The sequence below is a fragment of the Rhyacophila brunnea genome, unplaced genomic scaffold, assembly GCF_057557595.1.
Source record: "Rhyacophila brunnea isolate RB1 unplaced genomic scaffold, BYU_Rbru_1.0 scaffold_11, whole genome shotgun sequence".
NCBI lineage: Eukaryota > Metazoa > Arthropoda > Insecta > Trichoptera > Rhyacophilidae > Rhyacophila > Rhyacophila brunnea.
In genome coordinates this window covers 9,941,973-9,964,573 of record NW_028232763.1, presented here as the reverse complement: position 1 = coordinate 9,964,573, position 22,601 = coordinate 9,941,973, and the positions used below count along the sequence as shown (strand labels likewise).

At 34.1% G+C, this 22,601-nt stretch overlaps 1 protein-coding gene across 1 annotated transcript in view; it reads right to left on the bottom strand.

Annotated features, from left to right (window-relative positions):
* Positions 1–22,601, bottom strand: part of heca (hdc homolog, cell cycle regulator) — a 306,171-nt gene that overhangs the window by 6,123 nt on the left and 277,447 nt on the right. The gene's annotated exons all lie outside the window — the stretch shown is intronic.

The window sequence follows — 22,601 nt, the reverse complement described above, 5'->3', positions numbered from 1 at the left end:
CCATAGCGTTAACAAAATAATTTTCTGACAATAATTTTCACCGCTGATGTATTCAAAATAATCACGGAATAATAATTTAAGGTGTAATCATTTTAAGTTCCTTAGAAAACTCAAGATTTAAATATTGATTTTTAAAAATAGAATTCATTCATTCTAAATTTTATCGTCAAGTCACTTGCTAGGACGGCAAGTCATCACTGAGTATTCGGCATATTTACAATTCAATTCTTCATTACTGAGATATCAAAATGTTATGGCTTTTTGACAATAAAGACGCTTTCCACGTACATTTTGTGCAGCGGCGATTTTACGATGCCATATAAAAACAATGAAAATAGAAAAATAAAATAATACGCTTATAAGGCAGGCAAGCATGAAATAACGATCGAATAAAACTTTATTCTAAAATACATACTGAAGAATTCAAAAATATTCCCATAAATCGTAATTACAAAAATTGATTTGGAAGAGCGCTGATGAGCAGGTATTAAGGGCCAATAGTTAAAATTTGTTGTAATTAGTAGATATGTCACCTCGTGGACAATGCGCACTACGATGCCATAGTTTTTTCAAAAAGATTTTTTCTATTGGATATAATATATTTTCTTAGAAGTGTTTTTCAAAATTATGTGTGTTCAATAATTATAATGGTATATTCTTAAATCTTATGAATTATTCGTTGAATAAAAGAAATAGTTAATTAAAAACAAAAATTTTAATTAAGAGAGTACATAAGTGAAACGACAAATAATTTTCTACACTATGTGGAACGAAATTTCGACCGCGTTGAGGCGCGTTGCCATTCGGAGAGGATAATCGACTGTTCGCACGTAAATTTCTTTTGTGATGGAGTCGGATGAATATATTCTTAAATCGTGTAAAGATGACTTAAAATCGTTTCGCATGTACTTGAAAAAGAAAACATGTCAATGAATAGACTATTATTATTACGAATATAATAATAATCATAACACAAAAAGGACGCATGTTGAATTTTTATGACAAATTGTATTTCGTTCGGTTCGCGTCATTTACACCCGCGACCCGGTATGTTTACTCCTCTTCCGTATTTTACGTGTACGAGTTTGTGATCTATCGGTAGTTGTAAATAATAATTGAAATGTACTTTTCAAATATCCGGGAGAGTTGATCGACACCCCGTAGTGAAGATTTAATAAATTTCAGTACATAGTAGGTACCTAACCAAATAAAAAGGGGTGAATATCACGCCACCATTTTTATTGTATTTATAAGGTATTCAATGCAGCCAAATAAGAATAATGTTATATTACATTTAATTATTTTTTATTCAATACTGAATATAGGTAAATACATAACGTGTGATAAATAGTTTCAGAAAGATACTTAGTAAATATTGGTTTATAGTAGGAAACAATCTTAAACAGAGCGTGAATTAGCACACAACTATCTATCGCTTACTGGGCTACCACTTAATCCATTAATTTACCAAACCATGTATCCTTGTAAATAATTTTAAATGTTTCTTTAATTCCCAAATTATGGCTATAATTTCTCTATAGTAAGTAACCAATTAGATAACCGTATAAACGTTCTGTAAGTGATATCCCCTTAATTTGTTAGTCAAAAATCTTAAGGATTTACCAATATATATTTAATATTGTAAATTCCAGGAACATGAATTGGATAATCGCCTTACTTGAGAGACAGAGGCGGATAAACGTTCGCGAAACCACATAAATTTGCTTCAAGCTGCAGCCATAGGCAGACACGCTAATAATAGATGTCAGCAGAAAGTGAAAACGGGCGGCAACACACAGTTTAGACAGCCACCCGGCAAAGGTGAGGGTTGTACACCCCTGGATAAATGGCGTTGCGTGATTTTGGTGGTATTTTAAACGAATCGTTTAATTCAATTTACTGTTCAATAGTAATTAATAGAGAAACTAATTATCGTCATCGTATTCTGAGTGAAGTTCATTTACGGAGATATATTATAATAATTACAATATAAAAAGAACTTTTATATGCCACGTTTTTAAATTTTCTGTTGAATCATAATATAAACTTGACAATTCTATGTATTAATAATTTGGGACAAATAAGGCTATTGTCAACAAATCATTTTTTTGCTATTTTGCAACAAACAAATATAGAATACTGAAATGTCACTTTGATTTCCATAGTAACGCGCGTATATATTAATAATTTAGATGCTAGGACCACCCCCTTAGCAACCAATAATAGTGGATTGGGTTACGGATTTCTTCCGAAATAACTTTTCATACAAAACAGAATTAACTGAAAATTAATTCAATTCTACTTAAAGATGGCTAAAAATAATGCATTGGCATCGTGTTCCGATATATTCTAAAAGTTTCAAATGTCTAGCTAGTCGGGAAGTTAGTTAAAAATAGATTGCAAGATTTGTACTGGATAAACAACCACCGGACAAACAAGAATACGAGCCAGGAAAAACGTGGTAAAAATAAAAATATATTATTAAAAAATAAAGCATTTAAAAATAATGTAAGTAGCGTAATTAATAATTATATTTTTATTATATGAATTCAAATGGAAGTATCGATACTATGTATCTACTAAGTATCGATTCTTGTTGAATACCTAGCTGATAGTTTTCACGTGTCTATTTTATTAATCTTATTCAATACATAAAATTAGTTAATACCGTTTAACTTCAAGGGTATTTATTACTCTTAACGTCGTTGTATTCAAAGCCATGTTTTGGTATACGAGATGTCCGTGGTCATAGTACTCTTTTAATGTACATTTTTTTATAAATGTATTAATAATTACATTATTATCATCTAACGCCAATTGCTGCCATTTTTAATTTAATATAAGGACTCCACTGCCTGGAATAAATGCAGACATGTCAAAGGTATGTATCCATCCATAACGTGCGGAATATCGATTTATTTCAAAAAGGTCACTTGGAATGGCCGCTAAATTTATATTATGTTTTATTTACGTAGGTTACACACCTGTCATATTATTCTACTTATAGATAGTTTGCGTAGTTTAATGACCCTATTATTTAAATGTGTGATATTGACTCGGAATAAATGTTATTTTTTAAATCCTAATAAAGAATATATTGAAATTAGTCAGTATAACTAAGTGTATATTATAATACAACGATGTTGAGAACCTTCTTCTATCAAGATAGACGATAGAGCATTACAGAGCAAAAAAGGACCACTGATTTAAATAAAATGAGCTACTTCGCATTGCAGGTTTATTTGTAGACACTACTGCTATATTTATTTACCAATTTGCAGGGCGTATATAAAAAAATATGTAAAATTTTTGAATAACCATTTGTAACTAACTGCAGACGAGTAAGTAATCACAATGATTATAAAAAATTGCCGCTGTCTTTTCAGTCAGTATTTTTTATATTTTCATTATCCACTATTTTCCATGTAAAAATTTCCATTCCCAATTTCATTTATAATTGGGTAAGTAGCGATTTTTTTTTATAAATTATATAAAACGCATTTTGTATTGCTAGAGACCCAATTATCATAGTTGATACCACCCCCACCTCTAAAACTAAAAACTTTGGAAAAAAGCAGGATCCTACAATATTTTTAAAAATAATCAAGTACTTACTACAAATTACTGCCCGCTTCTTTTGCTGCCAACCAAATCTGTTTTAAGTTTTAATTTAATTCGGATATTCATATATTGTGTTCCTTACGATGCAGATATGTATGTGAAGCTATTCATATATGTAATAATATGGTATTGTTTCTCAATGAGAATTAGCGTACGAGTAGAATTGTACATGTACATATGGTTTTAATCCAAAATAGCATCGTCTACAAGAGATAAGCTCAACACTTATGTGGCCTCTCCACACAAAAGGGCTTCTGTGATCTCCAGTCAACCACAGTATAATCGTAGTGTAATATATATTCATATAATATTGTACATAGTTATACTGTACCTACACGGGCTACAATGTAATGTGCTATACGCACACTTATAGATGTTTTAATTTAGACAAACGTTTGATATTGCAAATAATCATTGGTGAACTAAATCTAAATTAATCGTCTTTTTATCCTTAATTATGGGCAATAATTTATTTTTCGAGTGCAAGTCTAGAGTTTCTCAGTGAGAAATAGTTTTTATTTATGTTACTTTAAAAAACCTTGAAGCGAACAAAAAAATCTCTCACAGAACAGCATGATGCCACTTTAGCCGGATCAAGGAGAGAATATTGCTCTCATATCTCCATTAATCTCACTGTATCTCTCATCAGCAATTCAATTTGTAAATGAATCAAAAAACAAAATTAATACCTACATGAATAAAAATTAAAAAGTTAAATATTAAGATAAAGTGAGAAATAAAAAACATATTAAGATCACTTGTCGCTTTTATGTTTTCAATATTTCCATGCAAGCTTTTGACAACTAAAAGAAAATTTGAAAAAACTCCAGAAATCATACGATTGTTTTGCATTTCATTTAAAATTTCACTTAAGGGGGGACATGCTCGTCGTAGGTCAAAATTGAGTTTTTATTGTATTTTCAAACCATGATCCTGGACATACCTTATACGTCGTAGATAATCTATTTATATAATTTTGAAGCCTTATTATCCTTTATATTTATTTTAAACATTTGATGACTGCATAAAGTATTTTTATTACATAACATAGTATTCTTTTGAATCTCTCGCTCTAATGTTTTAGAATATAGTCATATTTCGGTACATGAATGTGCAGTGGTGTTAAGATTTTTTACATTTATTAATATTTAAACGCATTTATAAAACCATTAGTATAATTTATGACGAGATAATTTTAGTAAAATATTTACGATAAAAAATCATATTGATAATCTCTGTGAACCCAAATTTGACAAAAATTAGGCATTTATTTTATTATTCAAAAAATGGGCAAGATTAATACATTTGAAGATAATTCTAAAGATACTGATTATAAGCTATGTCTTTGACCATTCAAGTGTGATAAACATCCTACGAATAATGATTGCTTTATAATAATTATTGACCTAAGAATAAGGTAGTGTTTTTTTGAAATACGCCATTTCTTTTGGCATTCCCCAGTGGTTAAGCTACAACATACGGCCGTAGCCATAAATTGACAAACTATAATTGAAGTAGGGAGTGTTTTCAAAATTATGTATGTTCATATAGTACATTGTTACACTAAAGTAACAATTTAATTTGATAAACAAGTGGCTATATAAATAAATTCCGAGTAGATACCTATAAGATATAAAGCATAACAAATATATACGGCGCAAATTGCACGTCGGAAAACGATCGTAAATAAGCGCTCTCAGCGATAGAAAAAACACGTCGATGGATAAACAAAATTCATCTTGCAAAAACCGTCCAAGCGGCCGCAATTTAGTTTGTGTCTAGAGCAATTTTCCGACCGAAATCATGAATATTTAAAGAGTGTTCACATGTACGGTTCGGCGCTCTAGAGTTTTGCGCGCGGTCAAACCTGCTCTAAGGAACGACCGCAAGTCAAAATTATTTGTTTATTTTCGAATGATATCCAGAAACCATCGGTTCAATCACTAATTACGCCGGAAATTAATGTACATAACGATCTGCATCGAGGTGTAATTTTTTTTATGCGGGATCAAGACGTGATATTTGCCATTTCTCAGGTTGCTACAAATGACGTATATATTAAATCAATATGAATATTGATAAATCGCTGAAAATACAACTAAATACCAATGTGTTTTCAAAATTACGTGTCAATTATAAACGCGAACATAAAAAGTTGAAAAGGTGGCAATTATCCACGGAAACATTATAAAACTGAAATCTATTTTACAACGTTAGAGTGTAAAGAGGGTTAGAATAATGTAATTTATATATGCTAGGTATAAAACAAATAAAATTCACATACAGGGAATACAGAATATACAGGGTATTATAATGACACAAATATATTATATGTATTAAGTTAATTGATTATTTAGAGCTTGTCCAGATGACGCATGTTTCGTCCGCGAGTGTATGTGGACGGATCAATGAAGTCACCAGTACCTCGACCGCGCGCGAGACGTGACACGTCGCGAGTGCATGTGGACGCCTCAATGAGGTTACATGTACCTGGAATGAGCGCGACTTTTAGGCGCGAGTCAAATAGAGCCATCTGGACAATGCCTTAGGATTGATCCCTCACTTATCAAGAGATGTTTATTCTCCACTAATGTATTTATCAGTGGCGTTGCGGTGGATGAACCATGTAGATGTGGAGGATGTATTTAAATAATCGATTTTGAAATTCTTATGTACCCATGTCATAATATTATTTATTTATTGAGAAATTATATGGTACATATTTATATAATAGTATAAGTCCGCCAAATTCAATAAGGTAAGATGACATGTAGTAAATATCTAGTGGGTATATTTTTCAATATAATCGCTACAAAGAAACCCCGTACGCAATTGGTATTTATGTATACTACATTCCTCGTTAGTAATGTATTAAATTAAGTATTTACCTTTTATCTAAATATATTCTTTAAAACAAGCTTGTTTCAAATTAAAGTATTAAACAAATAATTCAAGAGTACCTACTGTATACTTATGCAAACCCAAAAGAAACATTGCAGTGTTGTGGAAATATTTTAAAGTCTTTGTGAATAGCTTCTGTCAAAGGTGAGCATTAAAATAATAAAACGGCATAAAGAAGCGACTGGCGGCGCATTTACATCTTTAAGTATGAAACAGAACTTGACTAAGGTGAAGAGTGGAAGGATCTCTCAGTGAAACATCTCAAGTATTGCTGCATGATCAAAGCAGGAGTACTTAGAGCGCTGATTGCGGTCGAAATATTGCTTTAATTAAATTAACATCGATATAATAATAAATTAATTATCAGTGTGTTTAATAGATTCGCATTTCTTTAATTGTGTATAAAATAACGTAAGGATAATCATAAGGTCCAGTGGAGTTGCGTGCTTACTATAAAGATATTTCAGCATTGACAAAATTTAATCAGCCTACTTTTTGGGAGAGTCGTTTTGGACCACTTTGGAAATGAATAATTTATATATTTTGTATGTATCTCCAAATGCATGAGACAATTGCTGAGCAAAATAATACTGTTTCATAAGAGTATTGTATTGCTTTATTCTGCGAAGCTCTTGTAAACCGGTCGGAAACTACCCTTTTAAAATATTGTAAATTATCGTGGTTAATTTGGAGAAAAAAAATTTATTAACGTTGTTTCTATTCAAATATAATATCATTAACAGCGCCTCAAAAAAGCTCACATCAAGCGTATACTAAACTTCGAGAACAAATGTTTACGACGGATACTGGGTGTTCGTATGACTTTAGGAATAACGAGGAGATAAGAGAACAAAACGAGTGAAGAGGCGACGTTGGACATGGCTCGGCCACTTGCTGCAGATGCCAGAAGAGAATATTATATGAGATGCCCTGGAACTGACTGAAAACTGGCGAGCGACAGGGATTCTTGGAGTCGCAGTGTGATGTCCATATTATGCTACAGCTAAAGAGCGGACATGGCCAAAAAAAAGTTGGTAAACATCTAAAAATAAAGAAGATTTTTTTCTAAAAGGATTAATAATATTTAATGCGATCATTGGGATTTGGAATAAATTCACTATTTTTGTTTGTATAGTACGTCATATTACCTGTTTTAAACAAAATTTCAATTCGTTCGTTTTTTGTCTATGTAAATTTTACAGATATATTTAATAAATATGAAAGTTAAATACTTTATTCTCCCTGATTCAAAGTAGCTTTGTCAAAAGACAAGCGCATGCGAATGTTACGAAACATGTTGCCACTGCTCTTACAGGTTACAGGTATAAGTTTTTCCTTTTACTATGCAGAATGACTCTACTTTGAAATAGAGTGAGCACCTACTCTGTCTGCGGCTAAGGATACTAATAGTATAAGCACTAAGCAAAGAAAAATAATTATGTACTCTACTGTTTATTACTCAAGAATTCATTATCTTTATATTATGCTGGAAATCTTTACAAAAGGTGTGGTAAAAGTATATTTAACTAAATAATAAATCAGTGTGAGAGCATATTAACAATTATTAGATATAATGTCTAAGAATTAGATATAATGTCAAATTATCCACAATTTACCTAACTGAGAAAAGGGATGACTAGACTTGATCAACGCCCCTAAATTAGTAAATTTCATACAGAAACGTCGAAGACCAAATATAGAATAGTCAAAAACTCAATGTTCTTTTGGCACTCTCACAAGTAGTGACTATACGATATAAGACTTACTTTTTCTTACGCATACAGAAATTACTTTATTTCATGTTTTTTTGTTTATATTTTTTAATTATGTGACATAGATAATTACCATTAAAAATAATATAGCTATATCTACTATTAACAACTTGTACCTATTGACATTGTTATATTTTATAGTATATTTATTATTAACTTCTTTTAAAATATTCCAGATCTGACATATGTATATCTTCTATGTAATGTAGAAATCTGTTGCAATCCCGGGGTTTTGTACGAAATGCAAAGCTTGTTTTGAATATAAGTAATGTGACAATGTAATAAATAATTGGATTTTTTTTTATTAAAAGCGAATTAAGCACCTCATGAATTTTAATTTTAAATCGACAAGGTTTCGATTAGGTTTTCCAGTCTCAACACAAAAAAAAATAATATCACTGCGAGAGCTTAGCAAAAGAAAACCTCTCCCGGAGGCTGCGAGAGGAAAATTAATAATACAAAAAAGTGTTTTAGTCACCCTCCCTCAGCCACGCCCCTTAATCTGGCTTCCAATCACACCCCCGTCTCACCGCGGGCTTTTAATTCATTTCCCGACCCTCGGTAATGATTTAGGGGGAGGGATTCCCCGCAGTATCTGAGCGAGCAGTTAATTCGCAAACATAAGGCATATTTTTAAAATCACTCTGAATTTTAAATCGTATTCAAAGTGACAATGGCTTTGGATTACGTTTTGAAAAGCGCCGAAGGAAAAACAAATTGGGAGTTTTGTGTATTCATATATTTGATTTTTTTATAATTCAATACGTCCGGGTGTTTGCTCTTGATTAGTTTCAATTTTTAACGCGATTTAATAAAAAAAAAAGATTCTATCATAGAATATAATAATGATGTGAATATAAAAAAAACAACCAAATTACTAGTAATAAATCAATAAAAAGTATTATTAATTTAAATACATAAACAAAACTGACAAGTAAAGGGGTGAACATATTTTACTTAAGTACAGGTATGCTAATCGATTATCGTTCTATATTTAAACTTCTAAAAAAAAATGAATTCTAAACAATCCTCGTGATTTACGGGTAAGTTTAGCAATAATGGCTAAACATTTTGCGTAAAACAACTGAACTTCTTTCATGAGCAGGCCAAAACCTTAGTCGGATTGTAGAGGCAAAAAACAGAAACACAATTCCTTTATATTTAATTATCTATTAGTAACTCAATTTGGAAAGCGCTTCAGAGAGTATTAAAAGCCATTACTTTTTTATACATAATTTGCACAAATGAGTATGGTACCTTTAGCATATAGTGGTATGTATATATTATATGTGCATGGACGCGATACCCAGGAGATTGCTGGTTCGATTCCAGCTGGGTGTAGTATTTTTATATTTATTGCAATTACTATTATAAACATGGAGTTTTTACTTACTATTATAATATTAGGTACTATTATAAATATGGAGAAAACGTATTGCATTTTTTAAGCTTATTATAAAATATGGTATTAATTTATGAAATTCAATCACCACGATACTGAATTATAACGATCATCTCTGTGACATTTAGAGATATAGATATAATATATCGTCGCTTAAGAAACAACACCGCGGAAGTCAGTTAATTAAAATTTTCAGGGGAAACAAAAAACGTCTCAAAAAATTGAAAATTGATACCTTTTAACTAATTTTTTTTTGTTTAGTTAAAAAAATCATTTTTTCATTCAAAAAGAATTTTTCCATAGAAGGAAAGGAACACGGTGTAGGATTTTTTTACCTACCGAATGTTATTCAAAAGTCAAATCCGCCAAATGGGGGCTGGTAAATGTAAAAAATACAAAATGTCGTAATGATTCTGAAATATATTATTGGATATATCCAAATATGAATTGAAAGCCTTCGTATATATTTGAATTTAACTGAAAAAGCGGTTCCAAAATACTACTTTCATTAAAGATAATTTAAGTGGGAGCCGAATGAGTCTTTCCTACTTAACGGTTTTCTCTATTTTTTACGGATTTCAAAGAAAATCAAAACGGAAAAAGCACGTATTAAAGAAGTCCCACGGACATCTCTCAAGTGTTTCATTAGAGTCTAGTATTATCCACTCGAGCTGAAACAGCAGTGCCCCCAAGGCGACAACCTCCTATCCCCTTCTACTCGCCTGTTACTTTCCTACTTGTTCCATATAGTGGCGCTCTCATAGTTTGCGAAGTTAAACGAAGCAGCCGAAACAGAAACTAGTCTCGCTTCAGTCAAATAAAATAATTTACTCGTTTAAAGTGAAACAAGATTTCGACGGCGGCAAAGAAAACAGGAAAATTTTGCCAAAGTTGCCGGAGACTGAATAAATGTTTTAGTTAGACGCTTTAAAAAGTTTCCAAATTCAAATCAAACGCGCGAATTTGAAAAAGAAAACTCGCGTTTATTTTTTATACAAATAAAATAAACCTAGGTAGGTATAATACACTTGCTTCTGTTATCCTGGTATAAAAAATAATAATAATTGTGGAAAAAGTACGAATAAATTTAAAACTTAACAATTTTTCAATTTTTTTTTTGTTATTTCTTATACACGTCAAGTTATTACAGTAAAAATAATTACTTATAAATAATGTTCAAATCAAGAGACATTGACATAATCCACCTCATAAATATGTCGTATTAAAGTATTATTTAACATATTAGTTACACATACCAAATTGCAGTTAAAGTGTCGTTTGCAAATTAGCCGAGACCTCACTACGCAAAATACAAAATTTGTACCTGCAAATATTTTTATTAAAAATTCAACATTTGAGATGTTATCGTCGATATATGTTGAGGTTTAACTATGCACACGTGTAAACCAATCGTTATGTACAAACATTTCTTCATTTTATGATAAAATTACTACAAAAAGCTCTTCCATACCAAGAAAGTTAGACGCACTCCACTTTGAAAAGGCGAACACATCATTAAGACGCCGAAACCTCAATGGACTGTCAAAGCGAGTCGTTTTTCGGGGACGCATTTTGACAGGAAGGAGGGTTTGAAGTACGCAAATAGGTGAAACTCGGAAATTATTTGCGACACATAATGCCACGGTGGCGGGGAAAAGTTTGGTTAATACATATCTCGGTCTGTGAGTTTCATCTCGTCAGGCGTTAACTCTTAATGAGATCATTAGGCGTTGAAGAGACCCGAGTGGTTTTGGCGTTAACACAAACGTGCCCAAATCGTTTCCAGTCGGTTCATTTGACGGTACGTTTGTTATTACGTAGCAACCACTTCTGCTAACTGCATGCTACCCTGGTATTTTATATACGGTTTCATTAGTACATCATATCTTGCTACGGGTAATTGAGGTTTTGATGAGCTACTGTAAATAATGTTTTCGTATTTAGATTTAAATCACATGTTTTTGAAGTTGATTGTTCGGGTGAAATTTGTTATCGTAATGATTTGGTTTATTTACCTAAAATATAAATAAGTCAGCAATAAAGTTTATAAATAAATCGGATGCTATGACATTACAAAAACAACAACAACAAAACAACATAAACATGTTTTTGTGAAAATAAACATAAAAGTGGATAAATTGTGAGTAAGTAGGTACAAATAGCAAGGTTATCAATTCATTGTATACTAATCTCACGAATCAGTTGATAAGCTCATGGCTATTTTAACAATTCACACCATTACCATAGAAATAGAATATAAATAAATGAAACGTTTTAAACATATACCTATATAACTATACGAGTTTTTACGTATTACAGGTACACATTATTAACTTCTCAACCAACTGACCACGGTTTTACGGTTTTTTCCGTATACCACAATTCGATTCACATAATATTACGATAGTGCAGAGGCAATAAATTCTTTTCAAATTTGGGCGCGATCCGGTGGTACAGCACAAAAAAAATAATGAATAAAACGTGAATAATATCTGAATCCGTACACCGCCTTTACGTTATGGCATTTTATTTTATTCATAATTTATTAATAATACCTATCTTCATCAAATACGTTAAATCCTCTCAAAGATAGAGCTGTCTCTGGTTTCTCTATAAAAATCAGTGAAGAAGTTCCACAGTTCGACGTAAGTGACAGTTTTGTGTGCAAAAAAAAATATGGTACCTACATTCCCATTTCAGAGTTTGAATTTTATTGAACTTTGAACTTCATATTATTATCTCGAGAACATGACTTGTAATTATAAATTATTTTATTTCGAACTAGTTACCCTGGTTGGCAAGTTTCACTTCTATCACGTGCACTCACTCATTATTTCATTGATTTATGGCGAATGAATTCATTAATAATAATATTATTATGTATTAGGTATAACTTATTTTTATAAAATACCAAATTCATGTATGTTTACATTTCATACGTTTACTCCTATTTTAACAATTAAACTAAAAATGACCATCCATCCATCCTTTCAAAAACGACAAATTTAGTGAACGCTTACCACATCGAATGCAGTTAACACATTTTCTGATAACACAAGTATTTGCGGCTCTATTCTATACACAAGGCGACTATCGACCGCTAAAGTGATAAAGTGATAGTATTTATTACATATTTGTATTGAGGTATTATAATTGTTACAATGAGTTAGCCGTCTAAACCAGGGGGGGGGCAAACTGCAGCCCGCGGGCCGCATGTGGCCCGCCGGGTATTTTTTTGCGGCCCGCCATCATTAATTGTACTTCTGATTACGAATAACTTTTTTTATATATTTTTTAAAAAATATTGACAATAGATTGAAATTTGAATAATTTCTTGTTTCGTAAATGTATTATCTCAGTACGTCTTCCTTGCGTCTCGTCTCACACTATGTAACCACTATTTTCTACGTTGAACATCGATTTCAATAGATATTCATAGTGTGCCGACAGAGCTACAACTTGAGATTATTGATCTGCAGTGTGACACTGATTTAAGAGAATTGCATCGTCGTGAAGAAATCTCCAAATTTTACAATGCTCTTAATTCAGACAATTTCGACCAACTTAAAGATTATGAAAGAAAAATGTTCGTTATTTTTGGATCAACCTATATATGTGAACAAACATTTTCGATCATGAACCTCATTAAAAATTCTTTACGATCAAATATCTCCGATGCCCATTTAGAAGCAGCTTTGAGAATATCAACTACAAAATTAACACCTGAATTTAAAAAAATGTTAAAAAATGTACATCAGTTTCATTCTTCTCATTAATGTTTTGTAATGTTTATTTTTCGTGATAATAAATAGTGTATATCTAAAAATGGTATTTTACTTGCGGCCCGCCGCTCATTTTTAATTCTTGAATTTGGCCCTCCATCCAAAAAGTTTGCCCCCCCTGGTCTAAACACTAGAGTGTTTAGACGGCTAACTTATTGTACTGTCAAAACTGTCTATCTCGCTCTAAATTGTATCACATCCGAGAGGGGTGCTGTTAAAATATAGCACTTATTGCAACAATTACAACCACTTATTGTAGGAGTATACAAGTAGTTGGTAGTGAAAAAATGAAAACGTTCGCATAGTATCGTCGGGTCGGGTTGCGGGGTAGACGAGCGGGACGCAGACCGCGCGTTCACCACCGAACTGCGACAATGCCGCGTACTGAATGCAATTACACGCGAAATTTACATATTATCGCAAAAGTTTCAACCCGCGAACCATCGCTGGGACACGTCCAACCGCTACCCGGGGATGCGGAGCACATGCGAATTAGGAGGTAGACTGTGTAGTGTTTTTATTTTATTTAAATAAAAACACACGCTAAAAGCACCGACCGTATTCTCTCTATCCCTCGAAATAGTTAACTAATAATATTATCTCAGCCTCACTATAGATTGTACAATATTTGTGTATCAAATAAAACTGAATTAAAAAAAAATATACTTAAGTAGGTACTAATAAAATATTGTAATACAAAGTATCAGGGGAGCATAGGAACACAAATTGCCAACTTTATAGTAACCAATAAACTTGAAATTCCATATCAATATAAATAAAAAATGGTAAGTGTTACATAGTGGTCTAACGGGGTAGTGCATGCGTACCGCACGACACTGTATCCTGATAGTGTCGCATAGCCTCTCCTACTCAATTCCTATCTCTACCTCCACGTGGTGAACCCTGGAAACCTGAGCAACTACACCTAAGATCAGGTAGTCAACCCTGGTGGAAGGTGTAGTCAGGGCTAACGGAGAAGGAAGAAATGGCCCTCCGAAAAGGGGGTTGGGCGTGGGGCTAACAACCTCATCCCGTAAAAAAGCACATTGTTACGAAACCACACCAACAGCCTCGGAAACCGGACACTAAACTCAGACAACCTGGCAAACGCTTTAAGGAAATACGATTTGGAACATGGAATACATTATCACTCTATCGACCAGGAGCACTTAAACTCCTTACAGAACAACTCATAAAATACCAATGTGATATTACGGCCCTACAGGAGATGCGATGGATAGGTCAAGGAGTGATGGAGAAACGAGACTGCACTATACTCTATAGCTGCCATGATAGTGAACATCACTTTGGGACTGGATTCATCGTAAGCAAACGAGTGAAACATTTAATTATTGGGTTCGAACCAGTCAACCCAAGGATCATGCGACTGCGAATTAAAGGAAGTTTCTTCAATTACTCATTTATAAGTGTACATGCCCCTACAGAGGATAAGTCCGATGAGGAAAAAGAGGACTTCTACGATGCGTTAGAAAGCACGTACAACAGTTGCCCAAATCACGATGTCAAAATAATACTCGGCGATCTAAATGCCAAAATAGGACGGGAGGAGATCTACACTGCCATTGTCGGAAAACATAGTCTTCACAATGAAAGTAATGACAATGGTACCCGACTAATTAACTGTGCAGCGTCACTAAATATGGTTATTGGTAGCACAATGTTTCCCCGTAAGGATATATATAAGGGAACTTGGAAATCCCCGGATGGGTGCACAATAAACCAAATAGACCATATTTTGATAGACAACAGGCACAGATCGGATCTAATGAGCGTCCGGACATACAGAGGGGCTAATGTAGACTCAGACCATTTCCTAGTGTGTGGAAAAGTTAGAGCAAAGATCTCGAACACCAAAAAGGAAATGGGAGCAAGAGCAAAACCCTTTGACACAGAGAAACTGAAGATTCCGCAGGAACTGGCTCGGTACCAGGAGAGCTTGAACGAACCTGAGCGACAATGTTGAGGTTGGAGATCATGAAGAGGTGAATCAAAACTGGGAAGAGTGCAAGACTGCCATAGTATCCTCAGCTAATGATACCTTAGGACGCCGAAAAACAGGTGAACGATCAGAATGGTTTGACGAAGATTGCCGCGAAGTCACTACGAGAAAGAATGAGGCTTACTTAATGATGCTACAGAAGAAAACACGGGCATCAGACGATGAGTATAAAAAGCGCCGGCGTGAAGAAAAGAAACTACACAAGAAAAAGAAACGTGATTATTTAAAAAAGGAAATGATCCTACTCCAAGAACACTATAAAGCCCAAGAAAGTCGGCTGTTCTATAGAAAGATAAATAATGTTAGGAAGGGTTTCAAGCCTCGTATCACAATGTGCAAGGATGACAATGGCATGATACTCACAGAAAAGCACCATATTCTTGCCCGGTGGGTGGGTTTCTTTGATCAACATTTAAATACCCCCCATAATGATGCCGGCAACACTAACATTAATACTCATGACCAGGAATCCGTACAAAGTGGCACGGATGATAACGAAGAACCACCGACATTAAATGAGGTAATAGGTGCCATGTCAAGGTTAAAAACAAACAAATCGCCTGGAATAGATAACCTCCAGAGTGAATTAATAAAATGTGGGGGAGAAAGCCTGCTCAAACATTTACATAGCCTAATCCACCAAGTATGGACTTCAGAAAAGATGCCAGAAGAGTGGAAAGATGGGCTGATTTGTCCCCTGCACAAGAAAGGAGACCAACTAGAATGTAGTAACTACAGAGGGGTGACACTCCTTAACTCTGCATATAAACTGTTGTCGATTCTGATATTCCAGCGGCTGGAACCCATTGTAGAAGGAATACTCGGGCACTATCAAGGAGGCTTTCGACGAGGGAGATCATGTGTTACTCAAATATTCACTCTAAGGCAGATTCTAGAAAAGACCACTGAATTCAATATTAACACGTATCACCTGTTCATCGATTTTAAGGCAGCTTATGATAGCATTAATCGATACCGGCTATACGAAGCAATGCGAGAATTTGAAATTCCGACGAAAATAATTAAACTTGTAGAGATGACAATGACACCAGTACAATGCCGGGTAAAGCTTCAAGCGGAAATATCCGAGCCATTTGTATCACTGAATGGCCTAAGGCAAGGTGACTCTCTGGCATGCCTTCTTTTCAATATTGCGCTAGAAAAGGCGATACGGGATGCAAAGATTTATGCCCGTGGCAGCGGCACGATATTTACTAAGCCTGTGCAGCTGCTGGCGTATGCCGATGATATCGACATTATTGCCATATCAGAATTGGCGCTGAAAAAGGCATTCACAGCACTAGAAGCCTCTGCCAAAAGAATGGGTTTACAAATAAACGAGGCAAAAACTAAATACATGCCTGTCTATGTCACACCACGAGAAGTCGCACCAAAGTTAGATATTGGTGCATACAAGTTTGATACGGTCGACAGTTTCATATACCTTGGATCTCTTGTAACTCGACATAATGATATTACAGAAGAAATCAACAAGAGAATCATGTCTGCGAATAAATGCTACTTTGGTCTGTTAAGACATTTTAAGTCCCGCTTACTATCTCGTCGAACTAAAAGCACTCTTTACAAGACACTTGTAAAGCCAGTGCTCACCTACGCATCGGAAACCTGGACATTAACTCTGCGAAATGAACGAGCCCTGAACATCTTTGAAAGAAAAATTCTCCGCCGTATATATGGACCGATCAGGGATGGCACAAATTGGAGGAGAAGATATAATGCTGAGCTCTACGGACTGTACAAAGATTGCAGCGCAGTTCAATCAATTAAGATTGGGAGACTGCGATGGCTAGGTCATGTGCACCGTATGAATGACAATGAACCGGCAAAGAGAGTGATGTCCAGCAATCCAATAGGACATAGAAGAAGAGGGAGGCCAAAGATTCGCTGGTTAGATGGAGCTGCCAGTGACTGCCGTATTCTGGGGGTACCAAATTGGAAAGCGGCCACACTGGATAGGGACAGGTGGAGGGAGTTGTTGGAGGAGGCCAGGACCCACACCGGGTTGTCGCGCCCCTGATGATGATGATGATGAAGTGTTACATAGTGGGTACCTAGAGGTATATTAAAAAAGACTGGTCTACGATGATGAATTTGTATTATTAATTTTAATTTATAATATGTAATGTGGAAATCAATTGGATTATTAATTTTAATAAAACATACATTTTATCGTAGGTACTGATTACACTTTTATTAAATATAATTGAACCGGTTTTCTCCGCCTCAGCGACATTTTCAGCTAAACGAATATACAACAAAACAGACATTACTAAACGAATTCTAAAAGAGAGAAAAAAAACCACAAATACATTTAAACAGCCTAGTGTGTGTGATTGCCACGTTGTTGATCCAGATAATAATTTAAAATAGAAATTTTGAGAAAAAATCAATACAAACTACCAGGCGCTCATATTACCACAGAAGATACATACAACCATAGGGCACGTCGTAGCAGTCCGCAAGGAAAACTTTTTCCAAATGTAACTGTTTTAATTTCGCTTAACGTCGAATTGGCAGTTTTACGAGTCGGCGGCATGGCGTGCCGGTTATTCGCGAACTTCTGTAACCAGGGGATCAGATAAACGCGGCGGTGTCGGTCCGGAACGCTGAGGTGTAATTCGATTCTGAGGATTTCAAGTTTTCACTGAGATGATTTCGAGACGTGTGTTTACAATTTGAATTAAGAATAGTGGGACAGAATAGCGGTTCGTTTACTTATTTAGATAGATTTTATATAGTCCTTTATTTTTGTTAGGTTAGGTAGGATAGGTAGATACCTATTTATTTTAATAGTGTTACGGCATAAAATACTGAGCAATTCCATTATGAAGTTGGCTTTATATCCTAACGTAAATAATTAACCCTACAGACGTTCCGATTTCATCGGACTTTTTTAATTGGTATCTCTGTATAAGTCTGCTTTGAGGTGACGCTGAGTGACCGACATATTATTATCTAAACGTCAGTCGGGGCAATCGTATGTGCATATGAATACTTATTTTCGTTCCATTTGTCATTTATTTTTTGTTTTCCCAGTTTTTTTTTATTATGTACAACAGCTAATGATACTGATAGGTTGATTATGAATAAATGCGTTTTGCTAAGGGTAGCTTGAATCGACTGTTAAAATCTGAATATCCGATTTGGTCGGATCGACTAGAGACTAAAATAAGCAATAGGTATCAATTGGGCCAAACAAAGAAGGACATCTATCTGCGCATTCTATACACAAGACTGCTTTCGGCCGTTATCGAGGGTAGTTTTTCATATTTTTGTATCGAAGTATTAACACTTATTGTAATAATTACAATAAGTTAGTTGTAATTGTTACAATAAGTGCTATGTTTTAGCAGCACCTCTTTTGTTGACTGTGCTAAATTTTAGAGCGAAATAGACAGTTTTGTAATAATTATAATACTTCAATATAAACATATGAAAAACTACCCTCGATAGCTGCCGATAGCAGTCTTTTGTATAGAATAGATGCACTTGTACGTTTAATAATTTGATCACATTGTATGTAATACTTTTAAAAACTCAGATTGACACTAGACTTCAGTTCAATGGATGAAATTAAATGATGTTGCACGATGCCATTCATGCGTACTTCATAATCTTGAGAGATAAATAAAGAAGTTATTCAACAATAAAATTGTTTTCATTAAAATGTGGATAAGAATATCTTCCACGTTCATCAATGTCGGAAAAACCTTTATATGTAAATAATATATCATAATTAAAGGGCACCTACCAGACGATTATTCCCATTAAATGTGGAACTACGTTAATTTACTTTACTCTCAGAAAACCGGTTGCGAACACCAAATGGGAAAGTGGAAAACAAACATTAAACTGAAACAATAAAATCAACTTAACAGCTTAAAATGGGAAACAGGTAAGAAACGAGCACTTAAAACTTTCCTTTGCTCGCCTCACTTGCATTTGCAGTAAGCGATATGAGAAGTTAAAATAATAAATTGTTAGATTTCACCCAAATCTTGCGTTTCAGACTTAATTGCAACGAAGAGCTATAAGTTTTAAATGCACAAGGAATACCCGTAAGGCATTGAGGAGAGACGATATGGCACACAAAGTATCTTTTTATAATTTAATGGAGGTGTGTTAGGGGTATGAAAGCTTGAATAATTAGTAAGCTTTACAGAAAAGACAAATATGTCATTATGATGCCCTATCTTTTAACAGCGTCACATAGAGTATATTAATGCCATAAGAGCAATGACATTATTAATGGACTACTCACTCAGTACAGTAGCTAGCAAGTAAATTCGCTCATAGCCACATTCGCACATGTATAGGTAGATGTCAAGCAATTTCCATTATGCGATATCACGCACCGGGAATTTATAGCAATATCACCTTTATTGTAATGGCGTTAGAACAGTGTTTCTAGTGTCAATGTTCATTTGAGCGAACCCGTTCGAACCGAACCATTCGGCAGACCCGACAAAGGGCATCAGGAATTTACAGCAATAATCACCTTTATTGTAATGGCGTTAGAACAGATTATGCCATTCGGCAGACCCGACAAAAAAGTGAGTGTCATTTTTTTGTCTAGATGCTTCGTCCATATTAATGTCATTGCATAAGAGTAATATTGTAAATAAACATTCTATTGGCGTTTGTAATCGACTCGAAATATTTTAAATTATGGCAACTAGGTATAAGACGATTATTATCATTACTAATGGGATCGACGCCAGTGAAGATTACGTCAATGTTTGTTGCAAAGTCTGAATTGAATCGCAGGTAAAACACATAAAAGTGAATAGAATCGATAAATTTGAAAATTTGGGGTGTGGTCATAAGGAAAAGAAAGAATATTATTTGGAATCTTTAAATGGACAAAACTACAATTCTATACATCATGTTCCAAGAAAGATCTCATAAAATAAAGAAGAATAGCTGGGACCTTAATAAAACGCTACACCAGGAGATATCACGGAAAGTAAAATTTTTTTCTGTAGCTGTGCAGATGTATTCTCAAAATTCCTTGAACTGAATGTTGAAGTCTTCAAACGAACGGAAAATTACCGAAGAGTTCAAACGAGGAGTTCTACAGAGTTTTCCAAAAAACAACAGAATCTCAGCCACATTATACGATGACAAAAGTACAGCTGATTATCCAAGTAATTATTAACAGCGAACATAGCAAAGCACGACGTCGCATTGTGATAAATGCGACAAGCCAACGATTTTCCTTGTAGTGTGGCCGACCACGATTAAGAGATGGCACGAGATTAAAAAGGTTGATAAAAATATACTTAATACTACAGCTTATTATACCTATTAGTTTAGTTACAAAAAAATAATTCTGATAATATAAATAACCAATGTCTTGTGACGGGCCTGCCAACAAGTGTTATACTGAAAACGCCAACTCTGTTGGGACTCTTTAAACAGTAAAGGCGTAATTTAGCTCGGAAAACTCGTGTACTAAATACGGCAAAACGCATTCACAACTTCTTCAAGAGACTGAGTTAGAAATATCTAAGAGAAAGAGCGGAGAGAAAGATTGGGGTGAAATTCCGCCTGAGTTATTGGACAATTTATTCCGGTTTAATTACGTGATAAGTTTGAGGGTTTATTTCAATTTGTTACGTGATATCTCGCGCGGGCTGGAGCAACTGAATAACCGTTATTTAGGCTTTTAAAGGGATAAGTAAACGATGCCTTAAATGCATTGTCGATACTTTAAAAGGATTGAAGGGTAAGCTGGTGTTGTATAAATAAGGTGGTAATTTTTGTAATAACGTAATTCAAATGAAAACTTATAATTTAAAATATACTAAATTATACATTATATTAACTATACATAATTATGCATAAGTAGCATTCTTTAAAAACACCTCAGATGTATTAATACGGTCATCTCTTTCCGATAAGAAAGCTCATGGCGAATTGTGCTACGGTAAAATGTTTTACGTACAATATACATGTAACCTTAGACATCCTGGGTTAATCAAGTTACTAACTAGGAGGCTTTAAGAAGAGCCATGAGACAAGAAAACTTATAGCTACTATCTAAAAAAGAAAGCTGCATATTTTAGCCATATTTTTCTAAATGAGAAGTAGGTACTCATAAACCACTGAAAGATATAGGGCAGCAGACGCGTAGTTAGAAAGAACTTCTTTTGGCAAAGTAAACTCATTAGGTCGCTTAATAGATAATGTCTACGGCGTTGGGGATCTGATATGACTGACAAGATAAGTGTAATGCAAATTGGTCGCCAATCTTCGATAAAATACAGTAACAAAAGAAAAAGACAATTGTCATAATTTAGCATGTAACATCAGTAGGTACTTAACTGATATTTCGTCTAATAAAACCTCAAATTGTTTGAAAAAAGCAGAATGAAATCAGTAAAATACACAGATAATAATATAATATTACGAAATTCTACATTACAGAAGCGATAGCGAAATATGTAAACAAGAATGAACAAACAAAAGATGCCATAGGGAGATTGTTGTATACCACACGAGTCCCAATAAAGAATATTACTGAATACTCGGCTTGCCTTAATTTTCTTCTTCTTTTGTCTAATCTAATAATTTAAATCAATAATTAGGTATTAACATGATTCATAAACTGAGTGACTCCGATGTATTGTACTCAATGACATTAATATGGACGAGCATCTACAAAATAAAATGACACTCACTTTGTGTCGGGTCTGCCGGATGGCGAAATTCATATTTTAATATCGGTATCCTACGCTCAAATGAACATTCTGCTTGCAAGCGGTCTGGCGACACCGCTGGGTCTGCCCATACAAAATTTCTGACTGTCAGGTTTCGACTCCACCGTTATTATTATGTTACAAAATGCCAATGTGCCTAGTTAAAAATTGTAAAAAAATCTACTAAACACTCCAAGAAAGATGGGATATCACTTTGCATGTGTTAGTATTATTTATTATTTATAAAATGCCATTTTAAGATATTGATTAATGTTTATTCAATGCAATTGAATGACAGGAACCATTGGACAGTCAGTCGCCTGTGATTCGCTGGGCACGCTTGCGTCTAATCTCCGAGAAGTCGTAAGTAACCGAGAATCT